The sequence below is a fragment of the Haliotis asinina genome, chromosome 6 (genome assembly GCF_037392515.1).
Source record: "Haliotis asinina isolate JCU_RB_2024 chromosome 6, JCU_Hal_asi_v2, whole genome shotgun sequence".
Classification (NCBI taxonomy): domain Eukaryota; kingdom Metazoa; phylum Mollusca; class Gastropoda; order Lepetellida; family Haliotidae; genus Haliotis; species Haliotis asinina.
The window spans coordinates 67,506,466-67,516,302 of record NC_090285.1 but is presented as its reverse complement, the minus strand read 5'-3'; the positions used below and the strand labels follow the sequence as shown (position 1 = coordinate 67,516,302).

The window sequence follows — 9,837 nt, the reverse complement described above, 5'->3', positions numbered from 1 at the left end:
CGATGACGGAGCGCCACTTGCGCAAGTGACAAAGGATTGGGTGTGCACTGTCAACCGAAGGAAGGAGCAAGGAACTTATTTCACGGTATCGGCAGTTGAGGAGTAAACCGTAGCTCGACCATTCCACAATGACCCTTCTTGTGACAGTGTTTCTGGTTCTGTGCCTAGAAGTGTTTCTCGTCCTTTGTCAGGTAAGTTTTCCATAGTTTTTGATTGATAATGACTTTACCCGTTTCACCTGTATATAAAAATGTCACCAATGTGTTGTCACCAAGACATACACAACTATTCATGAAAATCTTAAAAATGTTTTAATTAAAGTTTCTCCACGAGGTGTGATGTTCAAATCTAAATGTGGCATATATGCCTACATGCGTCAAATGAAATCATGAGTTGAAGAGATGTATATTAGAGGGTATGAAACAGTGATTTCATTATGACAAAAATCATGGATTGGTATCAGTTAACAATCCTTACATTTATCGTCAGTAACATTTTTCATAAATTGCTGGTATTTAAAAAAGACATATTCCATTACTTAAGGAAATGACTTGTGACAAGTACAGATTACAGTTCCTCGTGTATTTTGTGAAAAAAGAGTACTCATTTCGAAGCAGAAATATATGCATGAGATTCAGCATTTGCATATATTTCACCTATAACGCATATATTTCACCTATAACGCAGTCACGTGTGAAATATATCCATGAGGCCGGAATCTATAACAACATTAAAGAGTGTCGGGTTATATTTTATTAAAAATATAGAAGAAACGTATGTTTTCATGTTTAGGAGTGGCTGAAGGAAGAAGGCAGTGTTCTCATTCAGTGTCATATGCATCATGAACCATGCATTATATGTCGGTGGGCGATTTACTTAAATCAGATGTACGAACACGTGCAAGACATATCTCGCATCACAAAAAAAGAGGTTTTCACCTTGATAGAAACATTAGCCTTGAAACCAAACATTTTTAAAAGATATGAAAATGCATTATTTTTCTCTCGTTATCCTACAATAATAGATATTGTCCATTTAGCCCATAATCAAACAGAGGCAGCACAGTTTGGCGATTTCCTGAACAAAAACACCATCTTGTTCCACCTCGCGTCTCAACCCGCCCCTCCTCCAGTAACAAATATCGCTCAATCGTGAATACAGTATTTAGAAAATGAATACACCTATCAGTTGGCTGTTAAATGTAGTTGTGTCATGTTGCTGAAACTTACACAGGTAAGGTACAGTCTTATAATGTATGCTCCACAGACCCCCATATTACAGATATACATGCTTAAATGCATCCTTTAAAAGGGCAACGGTTCATACCCCGGGCGCGAAACACTACTAAAGTACCCTATCATCTGAAACCGTTCCTGTCGTCGTTTGTGCACAGACCCCACCACACTGCGGCACCCATACATGCCGTGGTCTCATTTGGTTTGGGAATTGCCAAGAAGTGATGTTTACCGCGCTATATTACTGTCTTTAGAACTGCGGAAGAATTGATTCCTGGTCTGTCAGTTTGGCCGGTGTATAACTGTGGCGAGGACTGCCGAGGACGCGTACCAAACGAGTAACAGCTTGTGATGTGTACACCACGGGGGTCAGTGGTAGTTGTGTGCCTCACTCCCTCTACAGGAGCTGGTCAGGGGTATGAGCTAGCAGCAGATGCTCCAGCGGGACGATACAACCCATACCTACCCCGACTAACACGATGTGTCGGATCCTTGATCCTCTGTGTGGCTTTGTCTAGTCACAAGTCATGTTCATTTGTCCCCGTAGAGACGTCAGCAGACGTTTTGTTTCAGTCCTTGCTTCACCTGACAAGAAATACTACCGCCACAGGATATTCATATACAGTCCGACGTGAAGTGTGCATGCGCGCGCGCGCGTGCGTCTCTGTTTTCACCCTAAACAACTACCACGTGCCCAAATCGGTATTAAATCTGTTTCGGTTCATGAATTCCTCATCATTAAAGCAGCGTTCGGGGTAGTTCCACAGTAATCGCAGTAGGTTTCGTTGTCTGCTGTCGTAGTCGTGCTAGAAGACATCTCGTCATTTGAGCAGCTCACCGCCAAGGCGGTTTACTTCTGAAAGCACTACAGCCATAAATTGCATCAAAGACGATGTTTTGAACTTCGCGTTGTCCTCAAGCAATAATGGATTCATTGAAGCAACATTCATCGGGGTTTTTTTAATCCTTTTTTCGTGTGGTCTTATTTGAGGAGCCTCGGATCAAACCATCCGTTTTATTGAATCAAACATACTTACACGCTACTTGGAACATATTTTGCGTTGACATCAGCTGTCACATTGGTTTAACAAGTGTGTCGTCAACAAATGGGCTTCCTGTCTAGCCGACGTCACGTGACCGCCATGTTAGTACAGGAAAACTCCTACAGAGAAAGTGTGCACCTGCAGCTCGGCTTGAGGTTCTGATCATTGCATTATTTTACTATTAATATCCTAAATGAATGATTTTGAGTACGCCACCGTTGACGTACATATATACAATCACAGCCAAGAGTTTTATATAACAAGCAGCGTGGACGACTTGACCAACTCTCTTTATGAGCTGATATCCTCTCTCTCTCTCTCTCTCTCTCTCTCTCTCTCTCTCTCTCTCTCTCTCTCTCTCTCTCTCTCTCTCGGAGAACGGTCAAGTCTAGCGTTGTCAACCATGAATATCGGATGATGATGTCTATCAAAATGTAGCACAATGGCTGCACTCCCTGATAATAACGTTAAAAATGGACTTTCTTGGCACATTCACGACATCCATCAAGAAGTCATTCGAGGTGAGACACAACCAAAGGGTTCAGTTACATGGTTCAGCAACATGGTTCAGCTACATGGTTCGGCTACATGGTCCATCTCCATGTTACTGTTACTGTGATTGACAGAGGGCGTGATGACGAAACACACAATCTTGACAACAGAGTGTCATTGGTGGCAATAAAGGCATTTAAAAGTTATATTACGTTATAAAATAATGAGGCCGGCATTAACTGGAATACCATTGTCATACATGTCAGAAGTTGTTGGCTGAATGATCAACTTCATTCTTCTGTACGCGCATCACACCACCAGAACTGTATCTCACGGAGGCCAGACATGAGCTGTCTGAGGTCAGCCAGGGTCAGGCTGACACTCCAAGCATGACTTTATCACCTTGAGCATGTGTCGTGTTGTTCCCTTCATACATGATTATGTCGAGGGGGGTAGTTTTGAATGATGCGTCGTCTAACGCTGAAACTAGTAATGAAGACATCATGGAGGCTCTGGTAGAGGCTTGTATATAGTATATGGACGCCCTCATGCTATAATATACGCAGCGGTACATATTAACTTGAGTTCGAAAGTTTCACAAGTTATTATAATGATACCGACACAAACATGTTAAGCTCTGCTCTTTTATGCCACAGAATGTCTTGAACATTTCTTTCAAACAGATAATTTTCGGTTGGTTTTGTATTAGTGTATTTGATACAATTACACGTTCTTAAAGCCAAAATGGTTCGGAAGGAAAGTGAGCCCCGTGGTCCAAGTGTTTCCCATGTTTCCGAGGGCCCCGAGTTCGTTTCCCACTATTGGTGCGGAGTGTCTCTATAGGAAGTACTTATTTTCTGCAACACTCGCTTTACAACGAGACTCACTCACAAACGGTTGTCAGTTTCTCAGTTAACTGAAGTCTCAACAGGATTCCTGTAAACAGATTTCATTTTTTCCTAACATTTTCTCTAATTATTCTTCTAACCTGTCCTTAATGCAATTCAATATTTTATTTCGAAACTGCTAACGCATGATGAACGGAAATCATCAATAATGTCCACAGCTTTTTTAAAAAGTATTTGTGCCGAAAGAAGTGTTTGACAACGTGAGGGCAGTTTATCTATATTAAGGATATAAAATAATGGGAAACCTAAACAGCACTTACCAGCACAGCAGTTTGTGGTGCGAAAAAAATCGATTTCATTTAACGATCTCTTATTAATATTAACAGAGAGTTCGTATGACATTGAAGAGGTAACAACAGAGAACCCTTGCACTAATTATCCTGTCGTCTGTGTTTCGCCTAGCGCTACCACGCCTTCACAGCGTGTATTAACCATATTCCTATATTATTAAGGACAAAAGACCTTATCTAATTACAATCGGGTATCCCCCCGTTGAGGCAATGTACGCTGTATAACGAGGGGGTTCAGGTAGCAATCTGAGGAACACGTGTGCGTCAATACGATTTCGGAAACTCTCCTCTTTCATTACACTTAGCTGAATGGACGTCTCTCGCGGTGTCTTGTCTCCCATTTCTCTTGCAATAATTACACACACAGGCAAATTACTACTGTACCTCTGTTTATGTAGTCACGTTTGGACTTAGTTCGTGTGGAGTAAGATCTGTAGTGATTTGTAACGGGTTCTGTTTATTCCGCCAAATTGTCGTTTTTACCTACCCGTTTCTGCCATAGCATCACCAATGTCTCAGTAGAACATAGACTGGAACCAGTCTCTGTTTCTATATAAAAACGAAAGGATAAAACTTTCCGAATCTGCCAAACGATGCATTTCTTTGTTTTTGTATGTACGTCGCTGTTGCCATGTAACTTCATGTAACTTGCTTATGTTTGAGACGGGTGTAATAGATGAGGTAGATTACACTCGCCTTTACTCCTTTCAGTAAAGATTTCCCTTGCTTACGTACCTGGCTAGTAGCCTATGTTTACCTCTATGTTGGTACCACACAGCTCAGTGATAAATATAAATAAATGATGTGGGGTTTACCGTTGGAGATAAGGAATTCTTCTTACAATTTCCATTTATGAAACTTCAAAAGTTCAAATTTCAGTTAGCTAGTTTGAGATGACAATAAACTTAGTCGATGCGACTTTATATTTTAACGTCAGCGACGGATGCCTAGGGGCATATGGGTAGTCGACAGAGGGCGATTTGAAAGTGGGGGTGGGGGTGGGGTGGGGATTATGTGGATAGGAGACTACGTTGACAGTTCAGGGTTACATGGAGGACTGGAATCGTCCTTCTCTATCATCATTTCCACAACATCTAGATTCCGTTATGAGACTCCATATAGTAGGAATTTGAATTTGAGTCTGTCAGTTAGTAGTGTGTTGTGTTTGCAATAGAGTGTCCACACTGAACACCTCTAGGATATCACAGACCAAGCATAGCCCAAGCAATAGACAAGGTTTGACACAGCCCTCTAAGAATGGCGACGTATGCCACGTGACGTCATCAGACGACATCACTTCTGTGCACCGGGTCTTTGTGCGTGTATTGTCGAAGGGTATAGTGATACACGTGATTAATGTGGAGTGTCTCTGAACTTACAATTTGGATGTGTGCCCACTGTCCATTACGTTGAAAGCTTGTGTTCGCAACTCCAACTCAGTTTTGGCAACTGTCACGCTAATATCGCTTCCAGTATGATACTCATTGCAAATGTTGATTTCATTGATCTTCGCAATACTGTTGACTTAACGCACCTTTGTTTCTTGTTATGTTTTCAACTATATTGAATAAAACTATTTTGCTGTTGGCTGTCAGTTGTTATTCATCGTAATACTGATGTTCAGTTATGTCATTTTGGTAAATCTGTTGTTCTTTTTACACCTGCGCATCTCACAAAACGCAGATAATAGCAGTGGTGCTAAATTAGCAGTAATAAGTATGTATATTGGGAGTGTTTTTAAGTACATTTATTACATCTTTTACTGAGCATCATGCCAAAGAAACCATTTTAAAGTTAAGTCCTGATAAAATATACTATTATGCCCAAACAGAAGCCACAGTGTTGACTATGAAAAGAGCATTCGAGATGGATCATAGACTGTATACTTATCCAAGCCGCAAGTGTTCATACGTATTATGGCGCAATACCCTCTAAAAGTGGTTAATGGTCTTGTCAGGTAAATATTTTGATCGAGTCAACAACAAAAATGATTAATTCCAAGCGAAAATTTAAGTGTGAAATATGCTTTTGAACCTCTAAACATCATGAATACTATTTTCTTACGCCCTCGCCTTCAGGATAGGAGTTATGGTGTCGTTGTCCATTAGAATTATGTGAAATGGAAACGTTAGAGTAAATGGAAATGTGAGAGGCAACTCGTTAAGAGACAGATTTACCAGAATTCCGAAATATTCCCCATGACACACTTTATAGTAAAACTGGTTGGGATACACTTACACAAAGAAGAAAGTGTTGCAAGTTCTACTTTTTAAGCATAATTAAGAACCATGTAACTACTCTTACCGTTGATAACATATGCATGTAAATAATGGAACAGTATTATTTTGTCAGTCATTTTTGTTGTCTGAATGTTCAGTATACACATATCACTATTTCTCTCATTCTTTGTAGGAAGGCGGCGTAACACGAAGGGGTATAATTCATAGGCAAGAAAGTGTTTGAATATTTAACGATTTTAAACTTACCTTTATATACAAGGAAGTGTCTGAACATGATGAGGGTGTTTTTGTGTGCAAGCAAGTGTCTGAACATTAATGGTTTTACTTTAAACACAAGGAAGTGTCTGAACGCGAAGGGATTTTACTTTACATGCAAGAAAGTGTCTGAACATAAATGGGATGTACTTTATATGAAAGGAAGTGACTTAACAATGAACAACATATTTGAGCTTACCCGATACCAATAATTTGTTTATATGGTAATGCCATTATATTCGGGAAATGGTAACAAATGTAACCTTAGACAGCTTTGTAATAACCACATGGTGAAGGACGACAGTTAATCAAAGACTTGTTGCGAGGAAACATTCTGCTTCAGACATAATCATTCTTTCTTGGCTGCAGTACATTTCAATAGTTCAAACAGAGACAGTTGCTGCCGAGACACACAGATAAATGAATCTACAAAGGACATCTTTAAAGGTTGAAGGTCTGGACAATTAGCTTTAATCTACCAACTGCAGACAGAGACGGTCTCCAGTGCCACTCAGCAACGTTTCCTGTTGTAGCGTGTTGATGGTGGTGATGCCGCTGTCAGTGTATTACATTCAGCGTTAAGACATTCAGTGTATTACTACATTCCGCGTTACGACATTCAGTGTATTACTACTTTCCGTGTTATGACATTGAGTGTATTACTACATTCCGCGTTACGACATTGAGTGTATTACTACATTCAGCGTTAAGACATTCAGTGTATTACTACATTCCGCGTTACGACATTCAGTGTATTACTACATATCATGTTATGACATTCAGTGTATTACTACATTCCATGTTACGACATTCAGTGTATTACTACATTCCGCGTTACGACATTCAGTGTATTACTACATTCCGTGTTATGACATTCAGTGTATTACTACATTCAGCGTTAAGACATTCAGTGTATTACTATATTCCGCGTTACGACATTCAGTGAATTACTACATTCCATGTTATGACATTCAGTGTATTACTACATTCAGTGTATTACTACATTCAGTGTTACGACACTGAGTGTATTACTACATTCCATGTTACGACATTCAGTGTGTTACCACATTCAGTGTTACGACACTGAGTGTATTACCACATTCCGTGTTATGACATTCAGTGTATTACCACATTCAGTGTTACGACATTCAGTGTATTACCACGTTCCGTGTTATGGCATTCAGTGTATTACCACATTCCGCGTTACGACACTGAGAGTATTACTACATTCCGCATTACTACATTGAGTGTATTACTACATGCCGCATTACGACACTGAGCGTATTACTACATTCCGTGTTACGACATTCAGTGTATTACTACATTCCATGTTACGACATTGAGTGTATTACCAGCATTCCGTGTTACGACACTGAGTGTAATGCTACATTCTGTGTTACAAGATTCAGTTACAACACTGAGTGTATTACTACATTCCATCTTACGAGTGTTTTACCACATTCCGTGTTATGGCATTCAGTGTATTACCACATTCCGTGTTACGTCATTGAGTGTATTACCACATTCCGTGTTACGACACTGAGTGTATTACCACATTCCATGTTATGACATTCAGTGTATTACCACGTTCCGTGTTACGACATTGAGTGTATTACCACATTCCGTGTTACGACACTGAGTGTATTACTACATTCCGTGTTACGACACTGAGTGTAATACTACATTCCGTATTACGACATTGAGTGTATTACTACATTCCGTGTTACGACACTGAGAGTATTACTACATTCCGCATTACAACATTGAGTGTATTACTACATGCCGCATTACGACACTGAGTGTATTACTACATTCCATGTTACGACATTCAGTGTATTACTACATTCCGTGTTACGACACTGAGTGTATTACTACATTCCGTATTGCTACACTACGAATTTTTCTTGTTTCACAGCACTGAGTGAATGAATGGGTACACTGTATTTGTTTTTTATAGATATATAGGAGGAATTTCCTAACGTGCATCAATGACAGATGTATGCTGTGCCCCTAGTTTGTACTATGTACTCACTTGATATAAACACTTGGCTTACCTTTGCGTGTGTTTGTGGCGGATGGTTGCAGCAATACGGTGGGGTCATCCTTATGTCTAGTACTTAAACAGACACGCACGCACACACGCACCTTGTCGCCGTTTCGTATACTATACCATACCACCTGGAAATCAAATATTTGTTCACTTACCTAACAGCCACAGGTCAGTGGGGAAGCGAAAATTGTACCACACACGCACATTTCTGTAGTTCTTTACAGTCTAGGGCATATGTTTTAGTCTGATTTTATATGTGACCTCGTGCTACCGTTCTCAGGTAGGTATTTGTCGCCTTGTCGTAGCCGCCTACACTCACGTGACATTTCGAGAGTCTCGTCTGTGTGACTGGTCAGATGCTGTACGTGGTCGAGACGTCAAGGACGTAGCCTCTAGTTACCTAATTGCAGCACTTTCTTTCTTGCAGAATTTCTGCATGCTGTTAATACTTAGAAGCTCATTGCGACTAAACTGTACCGAAGGGTTTTGCAAAGACATAGGAGGTACAGAGACGGGAAAACTGTTTTTGAACATGAGGTCATTATAACTCATCCAAAAGAGTAACGCTTTGGCTAGGTTCACAGTGTCGTGCTGTTCGTGACGAATGGCCATTTGTAGCTGACCCTGAACTTCTCGGAAATTTCAGGTCTGAAAACGCGGTGATCCGTGCTATGCACATCGTGACACGATGTGATACCATATGATACGATGTGATACGATTTCTTGTGCTTGGATGCGCTTTTGTCATGATCTGATTTCCTGTTCAGATACGATCACATACATTGTGGTAGGATAGCCCCAACTCCACGATTGGGTCGCAGTCTGACATGATCATCACGACCGGGGTCCCCGATTTGGGACGATGTGGCACGTGCAGGTACGTTCCGATACGTTATTCACGAATCAACACACTCTGTTGAGATACGATTGTGGTTGCGATGTCTTTCACGATCGGGATGATAACGATTTCAGCTACGATTGGAGATTACAGGGTGTATTTACAGCCCGACTGACCATGGACTTCATTGTTTCTTGAACTTTCACAGAGTGAACACAACCGCTATGGTGTTTGTCTTGTCCACGACTGATTCTGATCACCACGATTTGGAAGGACGACTAGATGCGATATGTTGCGCTTGGTTACCATTCAGCATGATCTGGTGCGATGATTACGACTGACAGTTGGACGTGTTGATCGTAAAGCATTTTTGTACCCTCCAATTTTTTTCTACGATCAAGACAATTGTCACGACTGACCTGAAGATCTGATAAGATTTGATAGGATCACCACGATAAGTCCACGATTAAGACCACGGTTTTAATC

General features: G+C 40.7%; 1 long non-coding RNA gene across 1 annotated transcript in view; it reads left to right on the top strand.

The window, feature by feature from the left end:
• Nucleotides 1-9,837, top strand: part of LOC137286144 (uncharacterized) — a 46,555-nt gene continuing 36,718 nt past the window's right edge. Inside the window, exon 1 of the long non-coding RNA XR_010956981.1 lies at nt 1-191. This is a non-coding gene — a long non-coding RNA (uncharacterized lncRNA). The remainder of the gene's footprint in view (nt 192-9,837) is intronic.